Here is a 26075-nt window from a genome sequence, read left to right as displayed (position 1 = left end):
GAAACGGATGAACATGCACTATTCTTTTGTCCAATGGCTCAGGCAGTATGGTTCAGTGGCCCCTTTACTCTCAAGAACCAGCAGCTACCAAATCTAACAATGGTAGAATGGGTTACCCAATGGAACCAATGGAATCAGTTAGGGAAGAAAAGATATAAAGAACTAATTGGGTTAGCAAGTTTCTTTCTCTGGTTCCTATGGGTTGCAAGAAATGATCATCTGTTTAAAAGGAAAACTTGGACTCCAATAGAAGTTGTGGAGATAGCTTGTAAGAGACATAAGGAATTCCTTGATTATACAGCAACTTCTAGCACCAACTGGCCAATGGTAAGTGCAGCAACTATCCCATAGCCTAGCACTAGTAATATGATTTGTGTTAACATGGATGCAGCTTGGATGAAAACCACAGGTGCGGGAGGTTTAGATTGGGTGTTCAGCTCTTCAGAATCAGTACCTCACCAAGCTACCTTCGCTGTTTTATGGCTTGCACTTTGTTTTGGAAGGGGAGTTGTTAGCAATTTGTGGAGCTTTGCTGGAAGCTAAAGATCATGGTTGGATGGAGCTTCAGGTGAGATTAGATTCTAGTGAAGCAATACGCTGCATTAATGAGAACACTGATGATATCATTGTCCATTCGATTCTACAGGACATCTCATAGTTAACTCTAGCTTTTTCGAGCTGTTTTTTTCACCATATTTCTAGAGAACACAATTTTGTAGCTCACTCTCTAGCTAGGGAAGGTTTTTAGTTGAGAGGCATGACAAGTTGGCCATCTTCCCACCCCGGGGAAAAAAAAAAAAAAAAAAAAAAAAAAGCCCTTGCTAATTAAATTTTACTTCAATCTTAAGAGACACACAAAGCAAATACTTTACTCCCTAAAAGGGGAAAAAAGCATTAACCTCACAACCAAAATCAATGTCTTGCACAAACAAAATCCATTAATTTAAACTTTTTTGTACACTCCATCCTCCACATTTAGAGTTTCATAGAAAAACTCTAGACCTTTATATGAAGTATAGAAAGTATAAAGCATAACAGCTTGGCAATTAACCTTGCCCTACTCATTAATTGTTTATTTTTTCTCAGTTCTTTCTACTTCCATTGAAGTCCATGCCTATGGAACCCTCTTGAAAAGTATAATTCTAAAGCATGGAAAGATATGCCTAGAGCAACAGAATATCATGAAATATAAAATCAAATCATTTGAATTCAAATGATACCTCATAGCTCCTAAAAAAGCAATGTAAGTTTTAACAAATGTTTTAAGGCTCCTAGTTCTCTTTTATGCGAACATATCTACATTTAAATACAAGTTCCTCTTCAACCCACAATAAAAAACAGAGCCTACTATCCCTAAAGATACTTGATTGAATCACTCTGTGAAATACTAACTTACTCATGAAATAATGTGACATCGTGAGTAACCCTAATATAACGAAACCAAAATATGTAAAACTAGAACAACATCCCTATAGCTAAGTTAAACTACTTGTACTTCAATAGAACCCTAAATTCAGTAAAGCCAAGCAAGTCAAATTGAAACTCCATAATCGAAACCAAACTGTAATTCCCCTCCGCAGCCCAAAATAGTTCCGAAAGAATAGCTTCATGCTACTTACAAGTAGTACAATCTTCCTTGACCAAATAACAAAAACCCTAAAATCCAAAATCAAATCATTGAAAAACAAAAAAGAAAGACGATCTCATGTGATTCATGACATATAATTGGAAGCATACCAAATAATATTGCAGGGAGCAAAGATGATATTTATGACATAGATCTTAACCTAAAGCAGCTCTTGGCAGCCCTTGTAAGTTGTAACCAACTCATGGCAGCACTTGCAACTCACTCACTTTCACTCATACACACACACACACACATACACACAGCAATTGAAATGCATAGATAGGAAATTGGAACATACGCATAATAACTAAAGCAGCCAGATCATATGATTCATATCCAATCTTATAGACTTACCCTATGTTGCTAGGAGTTGTGGATGCTTCAGCAAAAACCGGATACATTGTAAAAACATCTTACAATGCTTGAGATAATTCTTCAATATCTATACAAAATGAGAAAAACAACAATTAAAATAACTAATTAGAGTTAAAAAAAATTATATTTTAGGAAATAAGCATAGTAATAACAAGAAAAAAAATATTACCTCCAAAGTTCATATCATACATCCAATCTTGAACGCATATTAGGGCTTCAACATTGTTAGGGAGTAACTTACTTTGATATTTATCAATCACCCTACCCCTCATCACTAAATGCTAACTCAAATGCAACCATTCATTGGAATTGCTAATACATCACAGGCTATCTGTGCCAAATTAGGGTACTGGCCTTCAACTACCTTCCAATATGCAAGAATATCAAAATCCTTAGCCCATTGCTTGGATGGTTCTTCAAGATACAGATCCAATTCAGTCTTATTTGTCCCAACTCTTTCCACAACATTTTTTCAAGATAATTCTATGAAATAGACATAGAAGGTATTATAATATTGATAAGTTGATTTCATACATATTATTTTATATGATTAATTTATTATATTTCCATGTATTTACAATTGTTTTATATCAATTTACCCTAATATGATATGAAAATGAATATGTTGCACCCTTTCCTTTAATTTCTATAATTTTGGTGATTTTATATATTTCCTAACAAATTCTAATAAAGATTTATTACTTTTACATGTAGGAAATTATCAATCAAATCTGGGTATTATTGCAAGAGTCCTACCTCAAGTCAAAAACATAAAGAGAATGAGTCCTTGCATGCTTCTACGTTTTATTTCCTATTTAGGATTTGATCAAAGAAGGGAAAAGAGGAATAAGAATCCAATTCAAATAAGAAGTGATATGGAGAGTTTATGATCAGACCGGGTTCATACCTGGTCCGACCCCCGACCCCGGTCGAGACGGAGAAAACCGAATCGCTCCCGAGCGAACCGGATCCAGAAGATGGCTTGCTGAAGAAGAAAGATTATTCTGCTGCAAGCGTGCCCTAATCTTACTTATGGATTAGGGTAATCACCCTGATGACAGCAGACTCAAACTGACGGCTGCGGATAATCATCATCAAAGGGATAACTATCGCATAACCTAACGGTTATCTCAGGAGTCCTCTACTAGCCCAAACTAGTAGAAGTCTATCGCTCAACGGATCTTACTAATGAGATCCAACGACTACCCGAAGAAGGCTCGAGTGCATCCAACGAAGGAGATTCGAAGGTACACTCTATATAAACCTCACTACCATACAAGGTGAGGGACGGATCAATCGATCAAGGAAAATACTATCCGAGACTCAAAGTTCAGATACATACCGATAGACCTAAACTATCGGCGTCCCGCTATCTAGATCACCTTTCCCGTTTCTTCATTCATTAGCTCGTGCTTCTAGCAGAGCCGTTTGTGATTAAGTTCATCAACCGACTTAGCCTTCGGAGGTGGACTCCCGACCCCAGCGGTCGGGCCACATCCGACGCTTTCGTTTGGCGAGACATCACGTGGAGATCCAAGGGTTGAGCAGATTTTGGACGCATCATTTGGCGCCGTCTGTGGGAAAGACTTGAAAAAGCCATGGTGACTAGATCAGCAGCCGCAGCAGCCGCCGCACAACGCAATTCCGGTGTTCGGGATACCCGGGGTGAATAATCCAGATATTCCCCAGAAAGCCAAAATCCTATCGAAGTGGATAAAGGCCGTGGAGGACGTAATCTTCCTCCTGATACAATCCAAGATCAATTGGATCAGGTAAAGATTCAACTCTTGGAGGTGAGCCAAGCACTCCGCTTGCTCACCAGACGAGTGGTTTTACCACAAGAACCTGATCAACACGACTCAGGGAGACGTGCATTGCCACGTGACCAAAGAATGGTCGAAGATCGGAATGTCGATCGGAATTTCCGTGAAGGAGACCGAGGACTTCGGAGGACTGATGATCAACCAAGGCGAGGCGATCGGTTCGATAGACCGCAAGAGAGTACAACCGATTCAAATACAAGGTTGGATCTCGGGGTAAGAACTCATTCACCCACCGTCGAAGAACCGTTCATGATGATCGAGCAGTTCGTGACGAGAGAAACGTTCGTGAAGGACGGGCTGTTCGTGATGATCGAGTAGCACGTGATGATCGTGTTAATCGAGGTCGTGATCGTATTGCTGAAGATCACCCGACCCAGATTGGTCAAGAATTGGCCAACATCAATGAGAAGTTAGGGCAATTGGCTAAGGGAAGAATAACTGAGGATATTTACTCAGTCATTCGGAAGACTCCTTTTGCTGAGCCAATTGCGGGATATCGGTTTCCCCATAACTTCCGTTTGCCTACCTTCTCAACATTCGATGGCTCCGGAGATCCAACAGCTCACATTGGTTATTACCAATGCACCATGGCAGTTTCTGTAATTTCGATGAAATTTTATGCAGGGGTTTTCGGATCATCTCTAATCGGAGCGGCACAAAAGTGGTTTTCTAACCTCCCCTTGGGAAGGATCAGAACTTTGATGAATTGGCACGCCAATTCATAGGGCGATTCCAGAGTGGGATACAGGTCAAGAAAACGGAAGAAACCTTGTTTACTGTCAAACAGGGAAAGAGCGAATCGATCAGAGAATTTCTGAAAAGATTCAACAAAGTGACGATGGAGATAGAAAACTTGGATGAACAGGTAGCCAGAACCGCTCTATTCACAGGACTCACAAATCGGAAGCTCCTGGAGTTATTACTACGAGGATATACCCACGACTTATGCCGAGTTGGTACAGAGATGCCGAAGCAGGTGCTGAAGTCATGGAGATTCTAGATGCGCGCCAAGGAGATAATAAAGTCTCCAATAAGGAACAAAAGGCTCCCTGAGCGAGTGTAAGCCAAAGAAGAATGTTCGTGATCGGGTTGGAAGATCCCAACCTTGGCGCCAAAGATCCCCCGGCAGAAGTGAGTACACTCCATTGAATGCTCCTCGGGCCGATATTTTGAATATCCTCAAAAGAAAAAATATTTTGAAGTGGCCGCCTAAAATTCTTTTGAAACCCGGAGAGCAGCAGGATCGGGAAAAGTATTGCCGATTCCACAAGGACTATGGTCATTACACTAATGATCTGTCGTCATCCAAGGCGATATTGAGAGATTGATATCTCGTGGACATCTGTCCAGTTTTGTTAGCAGGAGAAGGGAGGAGCCACGCGGGCCACGTGCGGCTGCCCCTAAAAGGAATCGTTCGGTTAGTTCAGAACGATCAAGGGAGGCCCCGAAGTCCAAAAAAGGCAAGGAGGTGATTGAAGCTGCTACTTGGTCACCGATCCTTACCATCTTCGGGGGTCCAGAGCCCGAATCATTCCGGAGTTTAAAAACCAAATCCAAATTTGTTGGAGCCGGAGAGGCGCAGAAGTTGAAGAAGCTGAATGGTGAAGATTCTATCACCTTTAGCGAAGAAGATGAGAGAGATGTTTGTTTACCTCATGATGATGCTATAGTCATCAAGGTAGAGATTGCACGGCGGGAAGTACATAGAGTATTGATTGATACAGTGGTCCGCAGCTGACCTAATTTCTTACGAAGTGTATCAAAAATTGAAGGTGGATCAAGATTTGATGAAACCTTCATCAACACACCTATATGGCTTTGCAGGTGGTCATCTCAGTAGCGGAAGGATCGGTTCAGTTGGATCTTTCCATTGGAAGTTTTCCCAAAGAAACAACTGTCCGAATCAATTTTCTGGTGGTTCGAGAACTACCAGCCTATAATATGATTCTTGGGCGACCATCTTTATCCAAAATAGGTGCTATTGTTTCGACAAAGCACCTGAAGATAAAATTCCCGATCGATATGGGAATCGGTCAAGTCTCCTCCGACCGTAAGATCTCTGGCAGTGTTATGTTGCCTATTTAAAAGACAAGGAGGGTCCGAAGAAGGTTACCGCCCTCCCCATAGAAGTTCGAGATGATCGGGAAGAGACGGAGATGCAAAGGCCCGAACCAAAGGAGAAATCGGAGCAAATCCAGCCGTGTACCGAGGATGCGAAAAAGATTACTTATGTCGGGTCCGAACAGCTGGAAGAGTTTAAAGATGAATTGAAGTTATTTCTTCAACAGAATAAGGATGTATTCGCATGGTCCGCCGAGGACATGCCGGGGATCGATCGGGCCATTGCAGAGCACAAACTCGGATAGACCCTAAGGCGAAACCAAGTGATACGTAAAAGAAGAAATTTCTCTATTGAAAAGTATGAAGCCGTTCGGAACGAAGTTGAAAAACTTAAAAATTCTGGTTTCATAGAACCAATCGAGTGCCCAACTTGGTTGGCCAACGTGGTGATGGTGAAAAAGGCGAATGGGAAGTGGAGGATGTGTACAGACTACACGGATCTAAACAAAGCTTGCCCAAAAGATTGCTACCCGTTGCCTCGGATTGACCTTTTGATAGATGCTATCGCAGGGTATGAAACTTTAAGTTTCATGGATGCCTACTCGGGTATAATCGGATCCTTATGAATAAGGAAGATGAGAAGTATACGGCTTTTATGACTGATCGTGAAAGCTATTATTACAAGGTCATGCCTTTTGGCCTGAAGAATGCAGGAGCAACATATCAGAGGGCCGTCAACAAGATTTTCAAAGAGCCGATAGGAAAGAACGTTGAAGCATATGTTGACGACATGCTGGTGAAAAGCTTTACAAAAGCAAATCACATTGCAGATTTGACCCGAGGTTTTCTCAAGATCGAGGAAACATCAAATGAAGTTGAACCCCGAAAAATGTGCCTTTGGAGTCTCCTCGGGCAAATTCTTGGGTTTCATGGTATCACAGAGGGGAATTGAGGCAAATCCCGCCAAAATACAAGCTCGATTGATATGGAGGCTCCCAAAACCGTTCGGGATGTACAATGTTTGACAGGGAGAGTTGTTGCCTTAAATCGATTTATCTCCAAGTCCTGGAGAGAAATGTTTGCCTTTCTTCAAGGCACTTAAAGACCCGAAGGGCAGTAAGGAAGCAAAATGGATCGAAGAGTGCCGTAAAGCTTTTGAGGAATTAAAAGAAGCACTTGGACAACCACCGATCCCCGTCCGTGCCGTAGAAGGGGGAAATATTACAGCTATATCTAGCGACATCCCTTTCCGCGGTCGCAGCAAGACTTGTTCGGGAGAAAGATAAGAAACAAGTGGCCGATTTACTATGTAAGCCACGTGTTGCTGGATGCGGAGACGAGATATTCGCAGATTGAGAAGCAGTGCTCTGCTCTCATGATGGCCGCCAGAAGCTAAGGCCATATTTTCAGTGCTCATCCAATTGAGGTATTTACAACTTTTCCTCTTAGTAAAGTTCTTAACAAACCCGATTTGTCCGGAAGGATGGTATCCCGGTCGGTTGAGCTAAGTGAGTTCCAAGTGAGCTTTAAGCCCAGGATCGCAATCAAGGCTCGTGCATTAGCCGACTTTGTAGTAGAAACTACCGCACCAGTGGAACCCACTATTGAGGATCCCATTATACCAACCACTTGGGAGGTATATGTCGATGGTTCGAGTAATAAAGATGGAGCAAAGCGCTGGAATTCTATTAAAAAGTCCAGCAGGATTTATTATTCGATATGCTTTGAGATTCGCATTTGATGCAAGTAATAACGAAGCGGAGTATGAGGCCCTAATAGCAGGACTTCGGTTGTCAAAGGCATTAGCTATTGCAGATGTTACTATTTATAGTGACTCTCACTTATAGTCAACCAAGTCCAGGGGGAGTATGGCATTAAAGAACCACGCTTGCAAAAATATCGGGAGATAGTGCAGCATTTCAGAACCAATTCCGGAATTTGAAGATATCTCAGATTTCGAGGAATGAAAATTCAGCAAGGCAGATGAGCTATCCCGACTAGCCAATGCCAAGGAAAAGAATCTAGACCCTTCGGTCTACATTGAAGAGGTAACTTTTCCAAGTTATCATGAGAAAGAAATTTCTTATATTGAAGCAGAACGTTGTTGGATGGATCCAATAATTGAATATCTAAGAGATGACAAGTTACCCGAGGATCCAAAGAGAAGCAAGGTTGATCAAGATTCGATCAGCTAGATTTGTCATTCGGAATGGGAGACTATATAAAAGATCTTATGCTGGACCCCTTATGAGATGTATAGGCCCCAAAGGAGCAAACTCAGCTTTGGCCGAGGTTCATGAAGGAATTTGTGGCGCTCACATGGGTGGCAGAGCCCGGCCCACAAAATTTTAAGATCGGGGTTATATTGGCCTAAGATCCAAGAAGTCGCTATGGACTACGTTCGTCGATGTAGTAATCTGACAAATTCATGCTACAAAGATCGAAGCGCCCGGCGGAAATTATGACTTCAATTCTAAATCCTATTCCCTTTGCAATGTGGGGAATTGATATCATGGGCAAATTCACCAAGGCATCGGGCGGACGGGAATATCTGATAGTAGCAATTGATTACTTCACAAAATGGGTAGAAGCAGTGCACCGGCGACAATTATCGAGAAAAAAGTGGAGAAATTTGTGCTTGAATCAATCATATATCGCTTTGGGATTCCAAAAATAATTGTCACCGACCATGGTACTCAGCCCGATCGTCCACAATTTGAGCAATTCTGTGGAACATATATGATCGAGCATCGTATGTCCTCAGTGGCATACCCCCAAAGCAATGGCCAAGTAGAGGTTACTAACCGAACGCTACCGGAAGGAATAAAGAGAAGACTCGAAGCCGACAAAGCTTCTTGGGTCGAAGAACTATATAATGTATCGTGGGCTTATAGAACTACGGTTCGAACACCTACAGGAGAAACTCCATTCAGGTTGGCATATGGATCCGAAGCATTGGCACCGGTGGAGATAATGGCGGGGACGTTACGGGATCGTGAGTTCGAGGAAAAAGCAAATGAACAAGGACTGCTTGATAGTCTTGATTTGTTGGACGAAGTTCGGGCAAAGGCAATAGCACGAACTCAACATTATCAAAGAAGGATAGCGTCTCATTATAATACTCGAGTGAAGAATCGTCGGTACTTAGCCGGAGATTTGGTGTTGAGAAACACCCTAGCTTCCGACCCGCGTCACCAAAGAAAGTTGGACCCTCCCCGGGAAGGACCTTATATGGTTGTGAAACCGGTCGGTTCAGGAGCTTACAAGCTGAAGAACATTGATTCCCATAAAGAATTGGATCGTTCGTGGAATGCTAGGCATCTCAAAAAGTTTTATCCTTGAAGATGATTTCAATTTTGTTCGTGATGTAATCATTTTCAACTCAATCAATGCAATTTTTGGTTTTCAACAAACTATCTTTTGATTGGGGGGCATCATACACCACATTCAAGAACACATTCAAGAACAAGATCCAACTATAAGGCATCGGATGAAAATTCGTGTGGGTCCTTCAACACTTCAACACTTATGGAAAATCTTTCGAACTTTCTTAAGTCGGGGCATCGGATGAAAATCCGAGTGAGTTCCTTTTGCAAGGCGTCGGTTTAATACCCGAGTGAGTTCCTTCGAGACTTATTGAATTTTTGAATAATCCTTAAGTATAAGGCATCGGTTTAAAACCCGAGTGAGTTCCTTCTCAGACTTATTGTATTTCTCCGGAAATCCTTAAGTATAAGGCATCGGTTTAAAACCCGAGTGAGTTCCTTCTCAGACTTATTGTATTTCTCCGGAAATCCTTAAGTATAAGGCATTGGTTTAAAACCCGAGTGAGTTCCTTCTCAGACTTATTGTATTTCTCCGGAAATCCTTAAGTGTAGGCATTGTTTCGGCACAACTAAGGCCTAATGCAACGGCGATTCAAGTGGCTAGCAAAGTTCAAGATAAAGTAATTTCTTATTTCTTCAGAAGATCCAAAGAGGCCAAGTATCAAAACAATTACAAGAGCTGGATACAATCTCTCGATCAAAGAAGAAAGTCATTACAGTGTGACTGTTAACAAGTTATACAAGATCGACGCGACTTTGCTAGAACAAACATATGAGTCAACCATTGGTGAGGAAAAGAAGAAATGAGGATTACAAAAATATTTCAATATTCATAAAATCCTCTCGCAATTTCATACTCTTTGCCCACCTTGTCCAGGAGAAGAATGGTCCTCGACCAAACTCGCATTCGGCACAAGCTCGTCATAATTGACTTCTTCCAAATGGAGAATAAACAGAGAATGTTCCAGATATTGCATAATATCCGGATCGGAAGGTGGAGGATCAATCTTATCCTTGGTCCAATCGGGAGGAGGAATACCCGTGTTGGTAAATACTTCAGATGGCAAACAAGATTGTAGGGAGTCGTATCAAAATGAGGATCTTTCCTTAATATTGATTCCCATACTTCGTTCTCACCATCCCGGCACGCCCGCAAGTTATAAGCATTCAGCATATCAACAAAAGGCTTACCGTGTAAATACTTGAAGACGCAGCTCGCGAACATCAGTTGGAAGGGATTCGGCAAAGGAACGACAACTTGCCTTTTGGGTAATGTTTCAGATCCTTTAGCTCCCGACTTTCCAACTGTCCGTTCCGCCCGGATCTTCTCCCCGGCATCATCCAAATCTGACCGAAGACGACCAATCATCGAATTCTTTTCTCCCCGCCACCTCCCAAGCTAGATTCCGAAGGCGAGCAATCTCAACATCTTTAGCTTCGGAGATTCCCCGAAGCCTAGAAACTTCATTGCTCAACCTATCGAGTCTAGTAACCGCTTCCACTTGGTTGTGGAAGTTACAAAGAAGACTCCCGCAAACAACTTTCGAGTTAGCGAGGAGCAGAAAAGTAATTTTTCAAAATCAGAGGATAATAAAGAAAGACTTATCACCAAAGTGACTTCGTAAAGACTTCATCCGGAAGTTTGGAAAGAACCGCGCTCTCGAAGTCATTCGAGCAGCAAGACACCATTCCAACGCTCCGTCAAACTCGTTTGACACTAATTCGAGCGAAGGATGAGAAGGACGAACTACACCAAGAGAAGGATGAGCTTCATCACTTGTCATCCGACGGTGCTTCCTGGTAGCAAAATCCTCCAACTCGAAGGAGAGGAGGAGGATGCCAAACAAGCACCGGAGTTAGAAATAGGAGCAGCACTGGCCGGGGCCACACCTTCATCGGGACGCCAACATAGTTGCCTCGGATGCCCGAAGAGTCTCCTTCGGGGGTGCACCGACTGTGCTCACCAACAAAGCTCACCAGCCAGGATTGCCGCCAACACCATCGGCAACGGAGTGATCAAGATCTTCCTGGGAAAGACAAGCGGTCACTTCGGGCAAAGAAGGCGCAGGGACGGCATCAACAGAAGCTGCAGGAATCTGACTTGAAGATTCACCGCCAGCAGTCGCCTTACGCTTGGAGGATTCACCAGCTGAAACCACCGCACTGACCCCAATCACCACCGACGGAACGCTATTCTTGCGAGATTTTGCTCGATAAAGTCGGGTTGATCTTGGGAGCCACTATAAAAAAAAAAAAAAAAACAGCCGTATCGTTATTGAAATAAACGACAAGAACAATGGGGAAACCCTAGTTTTCTAAAGCATCCGACGCACCAACAAACTAAACCCCAAGTATAACTACTGTGCAGTTTACTTTGGGGAGAAGAGGGGAAAGAGATGAGAAATCAAAAAACTCACTTGTTCAGAAATGGATAGAGCTGTCGTTGAAGTACGAGGAATACGGAGGCAGGCCGAAGGACGAAAGGTTGCTTTGGCACTTTAGCAAATCTATCTTGCAGAAGTCAGGATAGATGGAGAGTACCCACGAAGGCTTTAAATAGCCTCGGGTATAATGTCACGCCCTCCCACCCGGTACCCTATCTGGCATACCCGAGAGTGTGATCCACAGCCCGAAGATCAGGTATCGAGTGATCAACCTCCCACATAAACAATAACACAATCATGAACAATCATATCATGAGTGCGGAAGATAAATCATAGATCCAATAAAGAAAGAATGAATCATAACTGAATCAGAATAATAGATATAATCGAGTATCAAACGGATAAGTAAAGTGAAGCAAAAATCCCACTTTACATCCAGCGGAAAAGTAGCTCTAAAAGAATAAACTAGACAAAATCTAATCCCAGTAACAAGTACATTGGGTAACTAAATTATTCTCCACTTTATAGACAACATCCTTGTAGGTGTAAATCTCATAAATAGCACAAGGACGCTTCCACTCAATGGTCGGACTAAGCATCGTACGGAGCATAACCACTCGCGGGATCTTCGAGTAATTGTGGTAACCGCAATCACCTTCCCGGAGATATGTCTCTTCGCCTTGCGCTTCTTCATAGGGACCGTCATAGTACTCAAGACTGCGCAGGATAGTCTAACAACATTGTACAATAAAGGAATGAGTTTCAAAGAAACTCATGAAGGCGATTAAAATCCATAATAACATAAATGGCAGAATTCCAGAACAAACATAAATGCAATATGATATGAGACAAACAATGAATGAATGAATCTAACTCTATGGATGCTTTGGTCTCTATTGGCGAGACATGCTTTAAGCCATAGCACCGTACTTCTTTAGGAAAGTCCACTCACATCCTCAACCATTTAAGATATCTTGGATTCTCTCACGGATCATTTCACCGGTCTTGAGCAGCCGTTTGGTAATGGGTCCTTCATCCCTCAGGACAAACCTTGGCGGGGGTTAAGTCAACACACTCTCTCACAACCATTTGGTATAAGTACTGGCGCATGTCGGGTAAAACCTAGCCAAATGCAAGTCTTCTACTTAGTTACATCAAGTCGGATCCGGATACTTCCATTCCTCGTCCCCGACGATCCTTTCCGGTATCCTTCACACTAGAGTCAGCGTATCCTATGGCACCAACCAACTCGGACTACGGACTCATCAACCCTATTGATCATCCACATATGGTAAACGGGAAGCTCTCACGTCCTCTCACGGGTTGGTTACCGGTCTTAAGCGCCCGTGAGCCCAAGTCTAACCATATGCAACCCTACCAATAAATGGCCCCCACAATGTGATTCCTGTCCTCTCACGGGTTGGTTACCGGTCTTGAGCGCCCATGAATTTCCATTGCTACCACGGGTCGTTCGGTCTCAATACCCCTCCGATTAGGGTCCGACATAACATGACATCCTAACCAAACACTACTAGACAATCCTAGATATGTCATCCAACAGTTTAGGAAGGTGTCCAGAGGGCATCTCCGGAAACATCCCATAATATTCCCGTAGTAGTCCAAGGACAGAAGTGTCGAAAGGACACCTCTCCTTTCCAAACCATACGTAAGCATACACATGCATCAATTCATATCATCACATATATGGTAACTTCATATATGGAAAGAAATCAGTAATTACAATCACTTGTATAACATCGGTAAGTAAATCATACATGAATCAATTTAATATGAATAAGTAATGCTACTGTAATCAAAGTTATGCAACAGTAGTATATCATTGTAAGAATCTAATTTAGGAAACATATTAATGATATTCAAATATAGAAACTAGATTCATGCTATCTATGTAATTAAGGAAATAACCATCCTTACCTTTTATAACTCGCAAAGGAATCCTAAGAAATCAAGTAAGATCTTGGCAAACTTGAGAAGAAGGTCCTAAACAAGTATATACAACATATTAGGAAAGATCCCTAACAGCAAAGATATCAAAACATCCGAAAGCAGACCAAATCTGGAGTTGCTTTGTACTCATTGGTCGAGTGGATTGGTCGAGTGGTCCAGTCGACCAATCAGTCGACCAATGCAGACAGTAGCCTAAAAAAACAGAGTTTTAAGCTATGAAATCCGAATTTGGTGGTTCAAAAGGATACTAATCAAGGGGTAGACTACATCAGTAGTATTCTAACATATAGGGGACCTCAAAACACTAATCAAATCAAGGTATCAAGATCCAAATTAGGAAACAAAAAGTTACCATAATTAACTCAAACATGGATCTTGATGAATTTGAAATAGAAAACAAAGACAAGAGCAATAGGAGGATGGATCATTGCTTTCGGTAATGAAAACATGAAAACATACATAGATCTTCATGGAATAAGGCTTAGAAGCATAAATCTAAATAAGGAAATAAAACCTACCATATATGTAACTATCATGCATCATGAAGAACACATAGTATGGTAGAAGAGAACATCTAGAAATCTATAGATTATGGATCATGGAAAGAAAACACAGTAATTACTACTAACATGATCAACCAAAGAAGATCCAAAGAGATCAGAATTCAAATCAGAAGTTTAACAAAGATTAGATCATGGTTTGATCATGAATCCTTCAAAAGCTTGCAATGATCATGGTTAAGATCATTGTTCTAGCCTTAAATCCTTAGGATGATCATGAGAACATGTTCGAGAGATGTTTGCAACAGAGAATGCAGCATCTCTTCTACTGTCTCAACTCAAAAAGGAAAGAAAAACAAAGATGGAGGAGAAGAAGAGAGAGTAGACATACCTTTTGATGCAAACAGAAGAGTTTCGACGAAGATCCGTCAAGAAAACACCAAGGATGCAAGAGAGATGACTTGCAGAGGTCTTTGGTTCTGTTCCAGAGGGTTTGGAGGCAGCAAATACGAAGTGGACTCGAGATTGGACTTAAATAGAGCAAGAACAACCTAATTGCCAAAGACAAGACTCATTGGTCGAGTGGATTGGTCGACTGGCCCGCCGACCAATCGACGACCAATGCCGATAAAGAAGGCCAAAAACAGGGAATTGAAGGTCCAGATCAAATCCAATCCTAAAGGGGTTTTGCACACAAGTCAAGTGACTTACCTAATAGGTAGAAATGCCTTCAAACCAAGATAGAGAGCACTCCAAGTCCATCAACTAATTAGATCTTCATCAGGATTCAGTTTCCATAATTAGAACCTCATCATCAACTTTCATGGATTCAAAGCCAGACACCAAGTCCTCTCTTGGGATGGCCCAAAGCTGACTTCTTACTTTACTTCGGGTCATCGGACCTACAAATAACAAGGTTTCCGGGTCAAGGTTAGGGCTGGGTTTCACATATAAGACGACGGTTGAAGGCTAAGGACAACTGACGACCCAGATCAAAACGACGCTTTGAAATCCGCAAAAAGCAAGATCAATGGTCGAAGGGATGCCACATGGAAACATGTGGAAGCGAGCACCTGATGCAGAGAAACCTCCAATCGTCGCACTGCCATTAAAATAATGGAGGTATTTCCGATTCATTGGAAATAGTGAATGGTACACAAAAGCAGGAAAATGTTTGAACTTCGCAGAAGGGAAACGTGCGGACTTTGCAATAAATGAAGAAGTGGGGAAGATTAACGCATCTTCCCGAAACGCATCTTCACAATATTTCTACAAGATCATTATTCGGCGAGGAATGAAGAGTTAAGTGATAAGTTTTATCACTAATACTTTGATATTCAAGGCAATACTTCGGCAAGAGATGGGGAAATTTTGAGGCCAACATGAATAAAGAAATGTCTATTCATTAAAATGAGGGTACATCTTACAAAGGAACAACACCCTAAGCCTTTTCTTCATTGTTGCCCGAGGGACCCTGGTCGGGATGACTTTTCTCAAGATCCTGAGAAGAGCCTTCCTCAAGAATGTCATCGGCTGAATCCTCTACAGCAACAACTTGAGACTCGGCTTGTGATTTCTCCTCCGGAAGTGCCGGCTCGTCATCTAGATATGCCTCATATTGAGGGTCACTGGAAAAGGATCATCTACTCCCCGGGCCCGGCCTGGGAGATCCATACCAACTTTCCCGAAGACCTCCGGGTGGCATACCTCACGAAAAGGAGCAAGTGTCGAAGTCGGGGATCGTTCCAAGGATCCGCTCCCAAACGTCGTTCCGCCCCATGCGATAAGCTCCGAATGTTGTAGAAACCTAGCAATTCGGAGAAAGGTACGCTGTCCGTGTATTTCCGGATGCACTCCTTCCGAAGGTTTGGCTTTATATGCTCAAAGCTTGCTAGGGATTGCCAACTTCGGATGTTCTTCGAGATCCCTACTCTTAATTTCAAGGTTGTCACCACAACGTGGCAGCTGCCTTTTGCTTCCCCGGCCTCGCGCTCGGCAGCAGAGACACGAATTCTTGAAGCTTCAAGGGCTTCCTTGAGGGAGGTCACTTCTTCCTCATGCTTTTTCTGCAGCTCCACGGAAGCTGCAGTCACTGGTCTATTTCGGAATTGGCCTTGGCCAATTTCTCTTCACAAGTTTGCAAGCAAGGAGCTGGTGCGACCAACACGGCTCAATGCTTCCATGTGTTGATAAAAACTCAACACAGCATTCCTGGGAGATGGAAGACATCGAAGAAGTCATAAGAAATTATGAAAACATAAATAAGCAAGAAGACCGTTACCTTGTAGATTGACTCACAAGGGAGGTGTCATCCAGGGCTTCAAACTCCCGGTGATCGGAGGGAGCAAGACCGAGAGAGCTCCACTCTGCAGCTTTCTCGAGATCCCGAGTGACCCCGTCGGTCATCTTCGGGGTTCACCGGGGAGGAAGACTTCCTCACCATCCGTCGAAGCTTTGGATTTTTTGTTGGAGGGAGCATCAATTGTGTCATGCCTCCTCTTGGTTCGGACGGAGGAGGAGACGGTGGCCCTCTCCACCATTGGTTTCTTCCCTTTACCCGAAGCATCAGCCGCAGCCCGATATCCCCGATACCCCCGTAAGAGGGGTCGGGAGAGGGAAGAGAAGCCTCTTGATCTACAAATCAAGACCCCGGGCGATCGTTGCTCGGCTGTCACAACGGCTCTAGCGGCCTTCACCCGCAGGCTTTCGGGGTTCGTTCTCCGGGAGGCACCGCAAAGAAGAAGGACAAGAATCGGAATTCAAGACATATCACTTCAGTCAAATCAAAGGATGATGGTTAGAAGCTCACAATGAGCCAAGCCCCAGTACTGAAGGATGGAGTTATACTCCATTTCATATCCATGTATCTCTTGATACCATGGAATGGATTTGATCTTCCTGATGGCCGCCTCGTCTTCTTTGGATAAGGGAAGGCCCCGGTTACTTTCGGACGAAGAAGTAAACCTCCTCCAGGTGGTCGGGAAGTTAAGATCCGATGGAGGCGCTCGACGGGAAAAAATATCGTTCGCGCCATCTTTTGTGGTTAGAAGGGCAAGTTCCTTTGGCAAGGATGCTGCCCCTCCAATCAAGTTCAGCCCTATTGCGTTTGGAAAGAAAGACCCATCCGGGAGGATGGGAGATAGAAAGAACATGAAAATTTACAAAAAGAGAAAGAGATGGCGTGATGCCAAGCTCAAAACACAAGCCCAAGAAGCCGACGATGAGACGCCAACTATTGGGGAGGAGCATTCCGGGACAAATGTTCCAGTGATTCAAAACTGCGGAAAATAAAGGATTAAAAAAGGGAAAGCGAACCCCGCTTTCTAGTGTATCTATGTACAGAGAAAATTCACCCGGAAGGGATGAATCAACCCTCTCATCAGGGTGGGGAGCCCTAACTTGATATGAGGAAGGAAGGTCAAAATCTTGGACAGCGGAAAGAAGAGTTTCTCCATTATAAATGGAGGGAACAGAGCCAGACCCACCATTGGACCCGGAGGTTTGAGGCTACCTAGAAGACTCGACAATCTTGGAAGATCCAGACTCGAAATGGACAGGAGAAGTTTCGGTTTTTCTTTCAAAACCTTTTTGAGAAACTTCAGCGAACTCCCGCAGAGGAGGACGGTTAGGGTTTTGTTATCACTATCCGACTGTTCGAGAGCAGGAGAAGCAAAAGCATCATCGCTATCACCAACATGGGGTACTAAAGAAGCCCTATCGTCCGCCATTACTCGTTACAAGAAACTACAAAAAGAAAAGACCAAGAAACTTACCGATTCAAGGAGACGGAAGCTTGAGAGCAGGAAGGCGCAAAGCGGACAACAAAGGTTCAAATTCCAGACAGGAAGAATGAAACCTATGAAGACAACGAACCGCTTTTAAAACTCCCGCACGAGTGTTCAGGAATCTGAACGATCGAGATTGATTCAAAATCAACGATCAAGATTGAAAGACGTTTTGAAAGTTTGAACTCACGAATCCGAAATAGGCGTTCGGAAATCGTCGCTTGGATGACGTGAGCCACGACATATCAACTGCAAAGACATGTGGCCTTACACTCACAACGCTCGAGGAAAAGTGACCACCGCATTAAATGTGATATGACATTTAATGAAGCACGCATAGATCATCACCTGACGACGAACCCAGTTAAAAACCAAGCCCTCGGGATCGACCGAACGCTTGGTCTCGGGGGCTCGTGATATGGAGAGTTTATGATTAGACCGGGTTCATACCTGGTCCGACCCCCGACCCGGTCGAGACGGAGAAAACCGAATCGCTCCCGAGCGAACCGGATCCCGAAGATGGCTTGCTGAAGAAGAAAGATTATTTCTCGCCGCAAGCGTGCCCTAATCTTACTTATGGATTAGGGTAATCACCCCGATGACAAGCAGACTCAAACCGACGGCTGCGGATAATCATCATCAAAGGGATAACTATCGCATAACCTAACGGTTATCTCAGGAGTCCTCTACTAGCCCAAACTAGTAGACGTCTATCGCTCAACGGATCTTACTAATGAGATCCAACGACTACCCGAAGAAGGCTCGAGTGCATCCAACGAAGGAGATTCGAAGGTACACTCTATATAAACCTCACTACCATACAAGGTGAGGGACGGATCAATCGATCAAGGAGAATACTATCTGAGACTCAGGTTCAGATACATACTGATAGATCTAAACTATCAGCGTCCTGCTATCTAGATCACCTTTCCCGTTTCTTCATTCATTAGCTCTGTGCTTCTAGGAGAGCCGTTTGTGATTAAGTTCATCAACTGACTTAGCCTTCGGAGGTGGACTCCCGACCCCAGCGGTCGGGCCACATCTGACGCTTTCGTTTGGCAGGACATCACGTGGAGATCCAAGGGCTGAGCAGATTTTGGACGCATCAAGAAAGATAGAAGAATTCCGATTTTGAGTGTCTCTGTCCAGTTTTGATCAAGATCTTCATCGGATGGTCATATGGTGTCCGATCGAGCTGATTTTTAGAGGAGAGCTTCATGACGTCTTGGTCTTCAAATCCAACGGTGGGATTATGCATTGGAGATCTCTAAGTTAGTCCGATTCATACATCAAAATACTCCTTGGTTAAGTCAGATAAGAACTCTGAGTTTGATTCAAACTCTGAGTTTAATTAATCTATAAAAGGAGATCAAACTCCAGGAAGAGAGGGAGGACGTTTTTGGGAGCTTTGGAGGAGCGGAGAGATCAAACCAGGAGACGTTGGTTGGCTTTGGAGATCTGAAGCTTGGGAATAAGTTTTTCTTGATTTTCTTTCAATGTTTTTGAACTCCTCTGTAATGTTTTTAGTTTCTAGTATGAACTAATTTAATTTTACTAGGGATCGGATGTAGCCTATCTTTGAATTCTCACTCTTGACTTCATCAATATAATTTTGAATATTGTTTCCTTTGATTGAGTTTTTACTTCTATTCTTCATGCTTTTAATTAATTGGCCACTAATCAACTGATTTGTTAATCATAATGAACTGAGAGGGGATTTATGTGTTTAGTTCATTGGAGTAAAAGCCATGAATTACATGTAGGATAGAAATATACTTACATGATTTGTGTAGTTGTTACATGGGAATCCACAGAATTTAATGATTTCTCAGTTGTTGTAACCCACATAGAAATATAGTGGGTTAGCAATTGAGAGAATTTCTATTAGTACTCGAGACAGACTAATAGATAGGAAAGGGAATCTCGACTATCAATTAGGAAAATATTTCTCAAATTATAAAGAGGGAGAAAAGGGTGGGAATGCTTAGTTATGGTGAAATCTGACCCCTAGGTTTTTAGCAATTAATAATCTCAATTTAACTTTCAATTCGCAATATAGTCTAGAATAATTATCTTCCTTATTATTTGTTCAAATAAAATTGGTATAATTAATTTGGTACATAATCTATAGTCTTCGAGGGATCCATCTTTTATCATATATTACTTGTTACGACAGCAGACACTTGCGTTGTACCCACTATAATTTGATAAGTTGATTTCATACATATTATTTTATATGATTAATTTATTATATTTCCATGTATTTACAATTGTTTTATATCAATTTACCCTAATATGATATGAAAATGAATATTTAGCACCCTTTCCTTTAATTTCTATAATTTTGGTGATTTTATATATTTCCTAACAAATTCTAATAAAGATTTATTACTTTTACATGTAGGAAACTATCAATCAAATCTGGGTATTATTGCAAGAGTCTTACCTCAAGTCAAAAACATAAAGAGAATGAGTCCTTGCATGCTTCTACGTTTTATTTCCTATTTAGGATTTGATCAAAGAAGGGAAAAGAGGAAGAAGAATCCAATTCAAATAATAAGGGTAGAAGAATCCGGATTTTGAGTGTCTCTGTCCAGTTTTGATCAAGATCTTCATCGGATGGTCATATGGTGTCCGATCGAGCTGATTTTTGGAGGAGAGCTTCACGACTTCTTGGTCTTCAAATCCAATGGTGGGATTATGCATTGTAGATCTCTAAGTTAGTCCGATTCATACGTCAAAACACTCCTTGGTTAAGTCAGATAAGAACTCTGAGTTTGATTCAAACTCTGAGTTTAATTAATCTATAAAAGGAGATCAAACTCCAGGAAGAGAGGGATGACGTTTTTGGGAGCTTTGGAGGAGCGGAGAGATCGAACCAGGAGACGTTGGTTGGCTTTGGAGATCTGAAGCTTGGGAATAAGTTTTTCTTGATCTTCTTTCAATGTTCTTGAACTCCTCTGTAATGTTTTTAGTTTCTAGTATGAACTAATTTAGTTTTTCTAGGGATCAGATGTAGCCTATCTTTGAATTTCCACTCTTGAGTTCATCAATATAATTTTGAATATTGTTTCCTTTGATTGAGTTTTTACTTCTATTCTTCATGCTTTTGATTAATTGGCCACTGATCAACTGATTTGTTAATCATAATGAACTGAGAGGGGATTTATGTGTTTAGTTCATTGGAGTAAAAGCCATGAATTACATGTAGGATAGAGATATACTTACATGGTTTGTGTAGTTGTTACATGGGAATCCATAGAATTTAATGATTTCTCAGTTGTTGTAACCCACATAGAAATATAGTGGGTTAGCAATTGAGAGAATTTCTATTAGTACTCGAGAGAGACTAGTAGATAAGGAAGGGAATCTCGACTATCAATTAGGGAAATATTTCTCAAATTATAAAGAGGGGAAAGGGGGGGGGAAGGGTAGGTTTGGGGAAAACCGGCCGGTGGGTTTTTAGAAAAAAAAAAAATTAAATAAAAATTTTTTTTTTAATTTAAAATAAAAAAATTTTTTTTTTTTTTTTTATTTAAAAAAAATATATTTAATTATTTTGGTAATTAATATTTTTGTTTGGGTGGTTTTATTTTTAATTATTTTTTTTTTTTTTAAATAAAAGTTAATGTTTGTTGTTTTTTTTTTTAATTATTTTTTTGGGGGGTGTGGGTGTTTTATAAAAAAAAAAAAAATTATTTTTTTTTTTTGATAATAAAAAAATTATAAGCATTCGGATATCAAATCTATAAAAAGAATGGTTAGAACCATATTGGCACATTTTTAAATCAAATCAAAGAATCACACCCAAATTAAGATGGAAGATTTGATTATGTCCAAAGCTAGAGGTTTGATCTTGCCCAAATCAGAAGGATTTTCGTAAAAAGTCTTAATTCAGCAAACAAATATGTCGTTCTCTCTTGCGATCAGACATCTAAGGAAGAAGCTGAATTGGAAAGTGACTAAATTGGAAACCATTGCATTGGCAAATATGAAGAAAGGAAACAACTGAATTGGGAAGAATTGCATTGCCAAAGCGAACGATGGAAATAACAGATTTGGAAAGAATGCAGAATTGGGGGGAATCCTCTATAAGAAGGAACGCATTTTCAGAGATTGGGGGGAGAAGCTAAAACAAGAGGAAGCCACAATTCTAAGGAAGAACGGCACAATGTTTTCTATTTTCATTGCTTTGTTTTTATTTTCCATGTCTAGCTAATTCTAGCTTTCGATCAAGATTAATGGAAGTTTGATTTTCACCAATTGTGAGACTTTGAATTATCGGTTTTCTTTAATTCTCGGTATTTATGCGTTTTCTATATTTATTATGTTATTGTATTAATCCTTAGACAAGAGGCCTGTTGTTTTATGATTAATACAATACTCAGTCAATTCTTATATAAGTGACAAATAGCATTCTCGAATGGGTAATCAATGCCCTGGAGAGTTTGCTATGAGAATGTATATCCTAGTTTAAATAAACAAGGCTTTTTCCAGGTTTATTGACTAGGGATTGGGTCTTTTAATTTTTAATGCGATTAATAGACATAACTCAAAGGACAGATCCGAAGGTTATGTTTATTAATTAGGGAATAACTCAAAGGACAGATCCGAAGGTTATCAATAAAGTAGGGAAAGATTGGTTGTTAGAGGACTGATCCTCAATGACCATAACCAATCTACTCGAAATTAAAGCTTTTATTTTTTAAGTCAATGATCAATTGAGATAATCAATTCTGAAGTTGAATCTTGATCGAAAGTCTTTATTATTCTAATTTTCTTGTTAACTACTGCACTCGTTAATTTTTATTTAATTTGTTGATTCAAAACTCCCCAATTTTTATCAAAGAATAAATCTTCACCAATCTCTCGTGGATTCGACCCTACTCATTACTAATACAAATTCAGTTGAGATAAGGATTATCTTTGGTGGATTCGACACCCATCAAATTTTGGCGCCGTTGCCGGGGATTGGTTCTTTTAGATTTATTCATTTTGCTTTGTTTTATTTTATTTTTATTTTATTTATTTTTTTTCTCTTGGTTGTTTGTTTTATGCCTCGATCCATTCGTACAGGTGAACTTCAATTTGATCCTGAGATTGAGAAAACAGCCCGTAGATTGAGGAAGGAAACCAAACAACATTTTCAGGGAGTATCATCTTCTTCATCTTCTAGTATTGATTTAATTGGATTATTTGGGGTTGAAGAAGAAATCATGGATGCTAATGATATTAATGAGAGGACCTTAAAAGATTTAGCCATGCCAGATTTGAACCAACAACCATTATGTATTGAATATCCAAATATTGAGGTTGCTTTTGAATTAAAATCTGGTTTGATTCATTTACTCCCCACTTTCCGTGGTCTTGCGGTGAAGATCCTCATAAACATCTCAAGGAGTTCCATGTGGTGTGCTCCACAATGAGGCCACATGGTGTAACCGATGAACAAATCAAATTACAAGCCTTTCCATTTTCTTTGTCTGAAAAAGCTAAAGATTGGTTATACTACTTACCTTCTGGTTCAATAACCACCTGGATTGATATGAAAAGGCAGTTTCTTGAAAAGTTTTTTCCTGCCTCGCGGGCTGCTACTATAAGGAAAGATATATGTGGGATCCGACAATATCATGGAGAAACTCTTCATGAATATTGGGAAAGATTTAAGCAATTGTGTGCTAGTTGTCCCCAACATCAAATTCTCGACCAACTTCTAATTCAATATTTTTATGAAGGGTTATCTAACATGGATAGGAATATGATTGACGCTGCTAGTGGAGGTGCGTTAGTACATAAAACCCCTACTTGAGGCAAGAAATTTAATTTCTAATATGGCTGCCAACACTCAACAATTTGGGACTAGACGGGACGATCCACCAAGAAAAGTTAATGAGGTAAGTGTCTCTTCCATTGACCAACGTTTGGATAATCTAACTTCTCTTGTGGAAAAATTGGTTGTAGGAAATATCCAACAAGTGAAGGCTTGTGGTATTTGCTTCAAAACAAATCATGCCACAGATGCATGCCCAACACTTCAAGATGAGACTCATGAACATGCCAATATTGTTGGAGGATTCCCGGTGTCCACCACAAAGAAGATATGATCCATACTCAAACACATACAATTCGGGATGGAAGGATCACCCAAATCTGAGTTATGGGCCTAGAGCTAACAATTTCCAACAACAATATCAGCCTAGGCAGTCCGATCAACAATATCAACAAGTTCCTAAGCAAGGTAAGTCTCTTGAACAATTAGTTGAATCTCTTGCTGTTAGTTCTCATCAATTCCAACAGGATACAAGAGCAAGTATTCGGAACTTGGAGAGTCAAATCAGTCAACTCGCATCTTCCGTAAGTAAGCTTGAGAATCAAGGAAAATTGCCCTCACAAACAATTATCAATCCAAAGCAAAATGTGAGTGCCATGACATTGAGAAGTGGCAAAGAGTTAGAAGGACCCATTGCTTATCATTCAAATTTAAGAGAGGAGACAGAAAAAGAAGTAACACCTCCTGTACAACATGTAAGTCCTAAGGTAACCCCCCCTCCTTTTCCAACAAGACTTTCTCAATCAAAAAAACTTGAAGAGGAAAAAGAAATTCTTGAGACATTTCGCAAAGTTGAGGTAAATATTCCTTTAATTGATGCTATCAAACAAATTCCTCGCTATGCGAAATTTCTTAAGGAATTATGTACTAATAAGAGAAAGTTGCAAGGCAATGAGAAAATAAGTGTGGGGGAGAATGTCTCAGCTGTGTTACAAAAGAAATTACCTTCAAAGTGCAAAGATCCAGGTATGTTTGTCATTCCTTGTAAAATAGGTAATATGAAAGTTGAGAAGGCCATGTGTGATTTGGGTGCTTCTATTAATGTTATGCCTTTATCAGTTTATAAATCTTTGAATGTTGGACCTTTAAAGAATACTGGCGTAATAATTCAATTGGCTGATAGATCAAATGTTTATCCTGAAGGAGTGTTAGAAGATGTTTTAGTTCAAGTAAATGGATTAGTTTTTCCTGCAGATTTTTATGTACTTGATATGGAAGAAGACTATACTCCTAATTCAAGTTTGATGTTATTGGGGAGACCTTTCTTGAAAACTGCTAGAACTAAAATCGATGTGCATGATGGAACATTAATAATGGAGTTTGATGGCGAGATCATTAAATTTAATATATATGCTTCCATGAGATATCCTAATGATGTATATGCTGTTTATGCTTTTGATGCCATTGACACTCTAGCTCAAAAAACATTTAATTTTTGTGATGAAGACAAGTTAAAAATTGCACTTAGTAATGGTTTAACTCTTGAAGAAGTGCAACTTGCAAAAGAAGAGTTTGCAATAGAGGATGAATTGCAAAATACTATTTTTGAATTAGAGTCACTTAGACCTATGAGGGTTGATGTTCCTTTTGCTAATCTTCCTATTTCTAACACAAAACTTTTACCCTCTATTGTGCAGGCCCCCAAGTTGGAACTCAAAACATTGCCAGATCATTTAAAATATGCATTCTTGGGTGATAATAAAAGTCTCCCCGTAATTATTTCAAGTAAGCTAAATGCATTAGAAGAAGAGAGATTGCTTAGAGTGCTTCGGGAATATAAGGAGGCTATGGGATGGACCATAGCGGACATAAAAGGTTTAAGTCCCTCAACATGTATGCACAAAATCCTGCTTGAAGAGAATTGTAAACCTTCTAGGCAACCTCAACGCCGTTTGAACCCACCTATGATGGAGGTAGTGAAAAAGGAAATTTTAAAACTCCTTGATGCAGGTGCATGATCTATCCAATCTCGGTATAGCAAATGGGTAAGTCCAAATCAGAAGTTCCAAAAGAAAAGGTAGCACTCACTGTGATTCAAAATGAGAATGGTGAGTTGGTGCCCACCCGAATCCAGAACGGATTAAATAAACAAGGCTTTTTCCAGGTTTATTGACTAGGGATTGGGTCTTTTAATTTTTAATGCGATTAATAAACATAACCTTCGGATCTGTCCTTTGAGTTATGTCTATTAATCGCATTAAAAATTAAAAGACCCAATCCCTAGTCAATAAACCTGGAAAAAGCCTTGTTTATTTAAACTAGGATATACATTCTCATAGCAAACTCTCCAAGGCATTGATTACCCATTCGAGAATGCTATTTGTCACTTATATAAGAATTGACTGAGTATTGTATTAATCATAAAACAACAGGGCCTCTTGTCTAAGGATTAATAC

The 26075-nt window shown here is 40.8% G+C and overlaps 1 pseudogene; it reads left to right on the top strand.

The window, feature by feature from the left end:
- Window positions 1-23065: 23065 nt before the first annotated feature.
- LOC149018719 (uncharacterized) lies at window positions 23066-25637 on the top strand (annotated as a pseudogene).
- The last annotated feature ends 438 nt before the right edge of the window (window positions 25638-26075 follow it).

The sequence above is a fragment of the Hakea prostrata genome, chromosome 4, assembly GCF_041222555.1.
Source record: "Hakea prostrata isolate BN-2017 chromosome 4, UWA_Hpros_2, whole genome shotgun sequence".
Taxonomy (NCBI): Eukaryota; Viridiplantae; Streptophyta; class Magnoliopsida; order Proteales; family Proteaceae; genus Hakea; species Hakea prostrata.
Note: the sequence above shows the minus strand (reverse complement) of the source record. Positions and strands in the feature narration are given on the sequence as shown.